A 10768-nucleotide genomic window follows, 5' to 3' on the forward strand; every position below is an offset into this window, starting at 1 on the left:
AAAATGTATTGATTTTGAGAGAAAAAATGTGTATACCTTGGTGAATCTGGTTAGGGACTATTCACCCAAAAAAAAAGAAAAAAAGAATCTGGTTAGGGAGTGTGGTTGTGGTTAATATTGTTGGTTTGTATGTCCTTGGTAAAAGTCCAGAAACCTGCTCGGTTAGGTTTCGATCCTTCCGGTTGGTACCGAAAAAATGGATTTAGTAGTGCTTGTATAAACTAGTGGCAAACATGTGCTTAGAAATTCTTAGTGTTTTGGCTTTGGCAAATGGCATATATATGCATTCACCTTATGACTTCATTAAGTTTCATGCTTAGTATTAAAGTATCTCTACTAGGCTTTAGCTCACCCTATATGGAAAACAACTTTCAAGTGTTGATGATATGTTTTCACCAAGGACTTAGCTTGGGAGGACCGTGGAGCTGAAGGCTCATTTTTGTTTCTTTCATTGTAATTATCTTTTGTACAAGTCTCGAACTTTTAATTGCTTTGGACTTGATCCATATTGTTGTAACCAAGAAATGTCTGGAAAGATGTAGCCATTAGGGCATAAACTTATTTGTATTATCTTTCATTTCAGTTCATTCATATGTGGCATATGATATAGATTCAAGATTTAGAATTTATAAATGTATACTCGCATGTCATCTTTTGTACGGTAAATGAATATAAAATGAAAGGTTAATATTTCGTATATATATGCTTTCTATTGAATATCATGAGATGGTTTGTTGTTATTATTTCGAAGCATTACAATTATGACTGTAGATACCCCATTTTCGACCGCCCTTACAACTTGGATGTCACCGCTTGCATGCCCAATGATGAATGTGTATATGCTTGGTAAGTGCTTAAGGTCCTCAGCGGAATGCCACAGCTTTGAGCCTTTCAAACCCTACACACCTGTTGCCTTATTTTTGGACAAAAACTAGAGTTTTTCAAGCTTGCAACCCCTTATAGCTTGCCGGCCCCTTTTATTGGCTGTTGGCCACTGATTTTAGTTGCCCGCCATAAGTGCTTTTTGCAGATATTTTTTTGCCAGCTGTGCCAGCTGTTAGCACGGATGCATGCACCTTCCTACAAGTGTATGTCTTGATATTTCTAAGGGAGTTGCTTGGTTTTCTATATATAGAAGGTCTCCCTTTCCATTTTTAAGGTTGGAATGTTTAGAGCAAAAATTCTCTCTTTCTCTCTCTCTACAATTTTTTCTCCCTCTTGAAATTTCTTAGCTTTTTGCAAGCTTTTTCCTTTACACTCTTAACCAAACCTCTCAATCTTTGAGCTGAGGTACCTTTAAGCATTGTTTGAGCTCTTGAGGGTGTGTTTGTCTTGATTTCTTGCCTAGAATTGATTCCTCTCTTCAAGAGGTATAAAGCTTTGCCTCTCTTCTTGCTTTATTTACTTTTTTTTCCTACTGTTTTTAGGCTGTACAAACTCTGTATTTTGGGGCTGAAACTTGGGTTTTAAGACCAATAAAGGCTGAGGGGTGGTTCACCATTCTTTACACCTTGCTCTCAAAGCCTTTACCCTTGTGTTTCCCGCCTTTACACTATCTTTTTTTGAGCTTTTAAACACTGATTTTCAGAGTTATTTTAGTGACTAAAATTATGGTTTAAAATCCAACATTGGAGGGGTTAGCCTCCCCTCCTTGTGTTTTGTTTACTAGCCTAGCATGATCTATGTTTTAACTTATTGTTCTAACTATTTTTGTCTTAATTCTAGCATGTTTTAGGACTTATTTAGCACTTTTTAAGACTATTTTTAAGTGTTCATTGCATTTGAGCCTTATATTGTGTACTTGTAGTGTAATTGTCCTTATAAGTTTGGTGTTTTAGGCCTTAGACACCACCTTATTTGAGTTGATTGCATTTATTTAGTGTTTTTCTTACTTGTTCTCACCTTTAATCACCTCTGCAACCACTTTCCTTTCTTGGCTTTTTCTTTGCTTTGAAAGTGGTTTCAGATTATTTGTTTGTTTAAACATGAGATTGAGGTGTCACGCTTAATGGTTTAATCCCTTTAGGGGTTTATTACCAACGGTATGATGTCTCTTTCATACCCAAAGCAACATTTGGTTTGAGCCCTCTTTCCATTAAAGGACTTAAAATTCACTTGTGGACTTAATTGATTAATAAATTGAGAGGTAACTAAAATGGAGTAATAAAATTGGTGAATAAAAAAGGTGCAAGATAATAATTTGGTTAGGGTTCAATTGGACGTTAATTGAACCCTCGAGTCTTGAGTCGTTTCATACGTATTAGTGATGAGAACGATTCATGATTCATTGTCAACTACTTTTCTTGATCATTCATGATAGGGAGGCGATTTTGAGAGTTTTATTTTGTTGCATTCATTGAACTTACACACTTGGTTCATAAGCTATCATGCAATGAAATTGCATCCATTGGTGGTTTTTGAATCAAACTTACTACTCCTTTGAGCTGTTTGACGATAAGGAGGGGCGAGTTGTTTAAACAAACTCATGAGAATACCCTATTCCTGCTCTGTTTGCTCTCTGTTGCAGCAGGAAAGTCCAGTCATCAGTGGCCGGCAGGCCATCTGCCAGCTACCAGTATAAAATCCAGCTGTGTACTTTTGAAGAAGAACAGAGTTGGTTCTGAAGTGGAAATCAGTGCAAGTGCCCTATTGTGTAACAGAGGCATTTGGCAGCAGAAACATTGACTTTTTCGGGTGGAAAGTCCGTGCATACATGAGTATTCCTCATTTCCCGATGTAGAGTAATTAGAATAGCCAACTTAGCACTATTTTCATGTTGTATTCATGTAAATAATTAGTTAATTTGTTGTAATAATTAATTAGCTAGAATAGTTGATTAATTTGTTGTAATAATTAGTTAGATAGTTTAGCTTAATTAGTTTCATTTGGGTTTGTAATAGTTAGTTATTTAGCTTAGTTTTAATTAGTCAGCTAGTTAGTTTATTCAGACTCTCCTTTGTGAGAGCGCAATATAATAATATGTATTGCATACTTTATGGCATTGTGGTTAGTTTAGGGTATCGTGTTTTATTCAGCATACTTTATGTTTGCATCCGCTTGTATTAGACGCACCGAGACTCAGTTCATCATTCTAACTGCATTGTTAGTTTAATACTTCTTTGAATACGTGCTTAGACCACATGCTTTCAAATTGATTCATATGACATGTTAAGTAGCCGTGTCTATTTAGATTGCATATCGCATGCGTTGCATTAGTCATATTGCATAAGTTAGGATCATGTATTGTTCTAACTTTTTCATGTTTTTTGGCTTGGAATACTAGGTGAGCCTTTACTCACTTTAACATAATTGCATGAATGTGATTGTTGCCATGTCTAGCATGATACTATGAGGCTAAGTGCTTAATTGATAAATTGCTTGAATGCCTGTGGATGAAGGCTAATTGCTTGAATTGAAATAATTTGCATAATCTTTATATGTGATCACATTTTTAAATGGTATATATTTGAAACAATTTTCAAAACAAATATGAATCAAGTGTTCCAATTCTTGCAAATTAATTTATACTTGTGTGTGTGCGCATCACATAGTAAAGCTAGTCTAATAACCAGAACAAGAGTATATAATGTAAATAAGAATCATATCATGATTAATAGAGGCCGATCTTTGATCGGGCGAGCGGGGGTGCTCAATTCATGACATTTCCCTCTTGTACCTAACTTCCCGAGCTGAGACAATCTTGGTGATGACGGACACGTGGCCTTTGGCACGAGTCATGGATTTCCTAAATTTTTCCAAAAAAAATTTATGTGGCGACTCTGTATCTGGCAAAGTAGTCAATTTTTGGCAATTTGATTCAAAATCGATTTCCCAGATTTAGACTCTTTAGTGTTTATCTATTTCACATTACACTTGTGAGATTAGATTCAGAACCACAGGAGTCCGATACTGTAAGGCTTATTCGTCTTCCGAAAGGGGGCACGAAAAGTTGAGCTACAATGACCAATTTTCTTCTTTAATTATGACATTATTTTGAGATATTTGGTTATGATTTTTTTTGTGTCTGGTGATGATTTTTTTTTTTAATTTTATTTTAGCTATGACTCAAAAAATATAAAGTTATGTCATTTTCTTCTATAATTATAAGGTACATATGGTACACACGTTTTGAGGGTTATGTACCATAGTCTTTCCCTAAAATATATTTTGTACTTGCACGATTTACTCGCACTGAGAAATTTTTGTATACCAATAAGGTACCATGTAGTATTACCTTCCAACAATTACCAATGTACATGCCCATATTGTTCCCAAACACCCAACATAAATGTACTAAACCCCATTATCAAAACCAATTACAATAATAAAATGTATCACATGACATGTATCTTATTTACATAAAAAAAATTATTGTACTCCTGATCATTTAATAATTTTTCCATCCTAATAACCCCATACATTTTCAATCTACAGCCGTGCTACCGACCCCAGTGACCCCCAATGGCAGGTGGCACACTGCCAGTGGCTGGAAAAAAATAAATAAATAAATAAATTATTTTTTGACCAATCACAAATGACCCCCAGCAACCCTGGGGTCTAAGTCATTTTTCTTCGATCTATTTGGCGTGCAGTGTCTTATAAGTTAAAAATTAGTTATAAGGGCGGTTAATAAAAAATAATTATCAACATATTTGAAATATTAAATTCTCAATATACATTCACGTGTCCCAAAATATTTTTTATACTTTTTTTTTCCACACTAACAACCATATAATAATAATAGCTTTTAAAATTTTCCAAACAATAAAAGTCAAAAGTACATATTTTTTAAATAAATAATTTTTTGATTTCTTAAATTATTTCAACCTGATAAACTTTTAGTAAAAGTTGAATTAAACAATTGTCATAAACTCCTAAAATTAAAAAACAAAAAAGAAAAAAAAATTGGTGATAAATTGAAAGAGGAGGCCACATGGAGGCATTAAAAACATTGTCAAATTTTTTTGGAGCTAAAAGTATAAGGAAAATGCTATTTATACATAAAATTTATATATAAAAAAAAAATCACAAAAATGATGTGACAATATTATTTTGGTAAATAAATGTCGTTTTGTGGGTGTATTGTTTTAAATAGAATGGCTTAAATTATATCATTATATATAAAAATTATGTATAAATAATTTTTATTTGTGTAATTTTACTCTAATATTTTTTCTATTTGTAATGTCTCTTTAACAATGGCAATGACAATGCCAATCGGCATCGGTTGTGGATAAAAAAGTAGACAAGATAAATAGATAATGGTAATCTAATTTTTCAAATTATTTTTGTCTAAACTAAAAAGTAAATTTGAAAATTATTGCTACAAAAATTTTAAAATTAAACCGTTGACTGAGTGACCAAAAACAAAAATTATAAATAGCTTATATAAAATGCACCAAACATTCTAAAATTATCCTCACTTATAAGTCAACTGTTATAAATAAAAAGTGAGTCTTAGGTGTTTGGTTTGTGTTTCTCAAAAAAATTTGAGAAAAATTCTCTACAAATAAATTTTCAAAAGTAATTAAATCAAACAAATTTTTCCAAATTTTTTTTTCAAAACTTGTTTGGTTTACAAATTTTCCAAACAAATCTATCTCTCATACACATCAAATCAATCACTTTTTCCAAAACTCTCTCTCAAAATAATTTTTTAAAACATCTTTTGAAAAAAAATCAAACCAAACAAATTTTAGTACTTTTTATCTCAAAACATTTTTCTCAAATACAAACCAAACAAGGCCAATAGGAATCTATATACATTTATAATTGATAAAAAATAATATCACATAATATTTTATTAATATATAAAAAAGAATTCTCATCTTTCATATTCCAAATACAAAAAGATATAAATTTCTAATAATATTAGGTAACCTGAAAATTATGACTCAAATAGTTCAAAACACTCAAAATAACATTATTTTAAATGTAAAACAATATTATTTTGACGCATTCAAATTATTCAAATCAGGCAAGTTCAGAGCACTATGGGTTGTTTTGGGAAGATGGTAAAAAGTGGCTTTTTGGCTTTTAACCAAGCTTTTGGCTTTTTTAGACAAATGATTTGGGAAGTTGGTAAAAAGTGACTTTTGACTTTTTTGATTAATATTTGTTTATGATGTCAAATCATAATAAAATGACTAAACTACCCCCATTTATTTAAAATATTTACAACTTAACCTATGTAACACATTGTGACCCATGAGGGATAAAATTGTAATTGCACCGTTGGCTAAAAACCAACTTGCCAAATGAAAAAAAAGCCAACTTTTAACTTTTACTACTAACAAAAAAAAGTGACTTTTAACCAAGTTCCCAAAATAACCCTAAACATATTTCAATCCATTCATCACAACACTCTATGACAATCCCTAGGACACCAAATAACTGGTCGCTACGGGGTGGGTAGGAATGCGTAGGTGGAAGGGAGTATGTGGGTCACCAATGCCTCTCCTCCTCCCATGTAAGGGCCCGTTTGTTTTGGGAGATAGAATGAAGGGGATTGATAATGAGGGGATTAATAGTGAGGGGATTGTTAGTGAGGGGATTGATAGTGAAGGGATTAATAGTGAGGGGATTGATAGTGAGGGGATTAATAATGAGGAATTGTTAAATTATTTTTATATAAAATAATAAAACAAATAAAAAAATATAAAAAATTAAACATTATATTTAAAAAAAAATTCCCAATATATAAAAAATAAAAAAATTTCTAATCCCCTCACTATTTTCTAATACCATCTCTACCTCCTCCTTACCAATCCCCCTTCCAAGGGTATTAGCAATACCAAGGGACTAATAGTCCCAACCCTTTCTCTGCAAACAAACAGGGACTTTAGTAATACCTTGGTATTACTAGTCCCAATACCCTCCCTATAGCCCAAAACAAACGGGGCCTAAAGGTAATTGGAAGACGAAGTCAAAGGAAACGTTTTAGGTTTTTTGTGTGAACCTTCTTCGGACGGACGTTACGTTAACGACATTTATTTTTTAATTTTATTTTACAAATTAATAACCTGAAGAAAGCAGTAGAATTCTAATTTTTGTATTCATAATGATTCGTATCTTCCAAGAATATTGATATCCCAAGATAGGCAAGTGTGGGAAATTATAATAATAATAAAAAAGTCATTAAAAAAAAATTATTAAAAAGTTTAATCTAACAATTACATAAGGCATTAGGTAATGAATATTTTTTATTAGTAAGAAATTCGTCTTTTGCAAAATAGTTTAGTGAAAAATCATTTTATTGTTTTAGAAGACATTTTATTTTTAATTTTATTCCTAATTTATCTGTTGAATTTTTTTCACTATTTGTTTAATTTTATGACTATCTGTTTAAATATTCTTTTATCTGTTTAATTTTTTGGCTATCTGTTTAATTTTTTTCCTTATCTGTTTAAATATCTATCCAAATTTTATTATCTATTCAATTTTTTGTTCCCTTGAACTTATCTTTTGATTTTTTTATCTATTCAATTTTTTTGAACCTATCTTTTTAAATTTGTATTTATTTGTTCAATTTTTTTGGAACTATCTATTCGATTATTTTTTCCCTTTCTGTTGAAATTCAAACTTATTTTCTCCTATCTGTTGAATTTCATATGCCTACTTTTTTTTTATCTATTTTTTTATTTGTTTAAATTGTGATATACATACATAGAAAGGGACTGATTTGTTCAATTTTTGTATCTGTTCAAATCAAATTATCATATAGAGAGGAGAGAATAATAACTTGTTAAAATACACCAAGTCACTATTTGCTGCAATCAACAACAACAAAAACAAAAACAAAGAAACTAGTAGATAATCAGATCATCAACAACAAGCCAAATCAAAGTGTATAAACGAAAAATTGAAATTGAAAAATGAAACCCAAAAAATAAATTTAATAGATAAGATCTTTGTTATCGGAGTTGAAAGCTAATCTTCCTCTACAATGCAGAATCCATGTAAAAATGAGAGCTGCCACTATGACTCCGATGATCCTCACTAGAAGAAAGATCGGTAGTTGAACCACATGAACTGTCATCATCAACTCTATCTATACAAATATATATGTATATATATATATATAGAGAGAGAGAGGGAGAGAGAGAGAGAGAGAGAGAGAACGGTGTGTGAATATATTTGTGTATACATAGATCTGAAATGAAAAAGAAAAAGGAGTGTCTACAACGCTGTTAGATTTGATTTTGAAGGTCGCGAAGAAAGATTGAGATCGATTGTGAATCCCAAGAACAATGCCGCCAGAGCCTTCGGCGATTGGTCATTTTGCAGTAGTTTGTCCATATGGACATAATATTTCAGAGTGTGAATCTTTGAGCAAAGAAAATTTAATTTTGGATTTATGGACCGAGTGCCCTTAAAAAAGAAAAAAAAAATAGAGAATTATACCCAAAAAAAAAAAAAAGATTCTGTTTTCTCTATATTTTTATACATTTTTTCATAAAAAACTAAATATATTAATTTTTTTCACCTCATATTTTAGCCAAAAAGTTACTTAAATAATCTATGCCAAACCAACCCAGGCTTGAGTTTCTCTCATGTTCACATCTCAATATGCAAAAAACTCAAGGGCCCTGTAGGACACATCACAAGTCCCATTTTAATGATTCAAATCGTTCATTTTGTAAGATTTTCAATATATATCATCCTTGAAAAAATTATGTTGATTTGATAATAATAACCTTTTTTCATTTTATTATGTCTGTCTCTAAAAAATTGATGATCTATTTTTAAAAATGTATTTGTCGTCAATTTTTTGGAATAAAAATTTATGAAAACAAAAATTATAATTATTGGATTGAATTATTTTTATTTTTTTATTTTTTATTTTTTTTCGAGGAGCTAAAAGTCCTATTAGGAAGATGGATACATTTGATAAGGCTTTTTGATTTTTTGGTGCATCAAAAAATCATGTTCACTTTTAATTATTACTACAAAATTATTCTTCTTCTTCTTCTTCTTCTTCTTTTTTTTTTTTTTTTTTTTTTTTTTTTTTTTTTTTTTAAAGAGGAGTTTTCATAAAAAAAAAAAGTGAATCTAATTGTTTGTTTTTAGCAATAGTTGAAATTTTCGTCACATAAACGTCACTAACTTTAGTTTTTAGCGACATATTTAGAAAATCATCACAGAAAAAATATCACTAACATTTGTGAGACCTTTTGATCTATACAAACACTTATGAGATTTAATGGTGAATAGATCTGCCCTTATACAGGACCTGTGAGTAATTAATCATTTTTTTTATATTATAAATGATATACATTGAAGGCTATATAAAATGAATGATTCAGATCATCAAAATGAGACCTATAATAAACTTCATAGACCTCTCAAATCTATATATTATATAAGCAAAAAAGAGTTTTTAGTGAGAAACCGTGTGAGAATTTTAATATCTCATACAAATTTTCTTAATTTTAAATAATTAAAAAAAATCTTCATTGGCTAACTTTCATTTAACCATATAAAAATAAAACTCTAATTAGTTTATGATTTATTTGATAATCCCACATCGGGAGGAAAAAAAGAAAAAAGAAAAAAGTGAGTTGTTTTACTTATATAAAGTGAATCTTGTAGTCTAATTTAATATTAATTTTTGCGTAAGTTGGTTGATCTTTTGATTTAACTAATTAGGGTGCATCATTTTTGGTTTGATTGATTCATTGGTTTAATCACAATTTTAGCAGTTTTATCAAAATATATTTGTTAGATTTGTTTGATTCGAAATAAATTAAAAATTAATCTGATTAAAGATTGAACACCTAAAATTGTTTGATTAGAAATAAATTTCTCGCCCAAACAATTGTTAAATTTTATTTTATAATCTCACATCGAGAAAAGAAAGAAAAAATGAGTTATTTCACTTATATAAAGTGAACTTTATATTCCCATTTAATATTATAATATTATGCATATTTTAATTTAAGACAATTTAAATTTTAAAATTAAAATAACATTTAAAAGTTTTATAATTAATTAATTTTTGAATAAGTTGGTTGGTCTTTTGATAATTAGGCTAAATCGTTTTCGGTTTGACTGATTCATCGGTTTAACTGTGATTTCTCATACTGATTTTCTTAATTTTAAACAATTAAAAAAATCTTCATTGACTAGCTTCCATTTAACTATATAAAAATAAAACTATAATTAGTCATGGTTTATTTTATAATCCCACATTGGGAGAAGAAAGAAAAAAGTGAATTGTTTCATTTATATAAAATAAATCGTACACTCTCATTTAATATTATAATGTTATGCATAGTTTAGTTCATGACAATTTGAATTTTAAAATAAAAACTCAAATTAATCTATGATTTATTTTATAATCCCATATCGGGAAAAAAATAAAAAAATGAGTTGCTTCACTTATATAAAGTAAATTTTATACTCTCATTTAATATTGTAATGTTGTACATGTTTTACTTCAAGACAGTTTAAATTTTAAAATAAAATTTGAAAATTTTAATTAATTAATTTTTATGTAAGTTGGTTGGTATTTTGACCTAATCGATTAGGTTGAATCATTTTTTGTTTGATTGATTTTTTGGTTTAACCGCGATTTTAGCGGTTTTATCAAATTATATATTGATTAGATTTGTTTGATTTGAAATAAACTAAAAATTAATCTAATTAAAGATTGAACAATTAAGATTGCTTGATTAGAAATAAATTTCCTACCCAAACAATAGTTAACTTTTATTATATAATCTCATATCAAAAAAGAAGAAAAAATTAAGTTATTTTACTTATATAA

Source organism: Camellia sinensis, unplaced genomic scaffold (assembly GCF_055761805.1).
Source record: "Camellia sinensis isolate YWXY unplaced genomic scaffold, ASM5576180v1 Unanchor3, whole genome shotgun sequence".
NCBI classification, from domain to species: domain Eukaryota; kingdom Viridiplantae; phylum Streptophyta; class Magnoliopsida; order Ericales; family Theaceae; genus Camellia; species Camellia sinensis.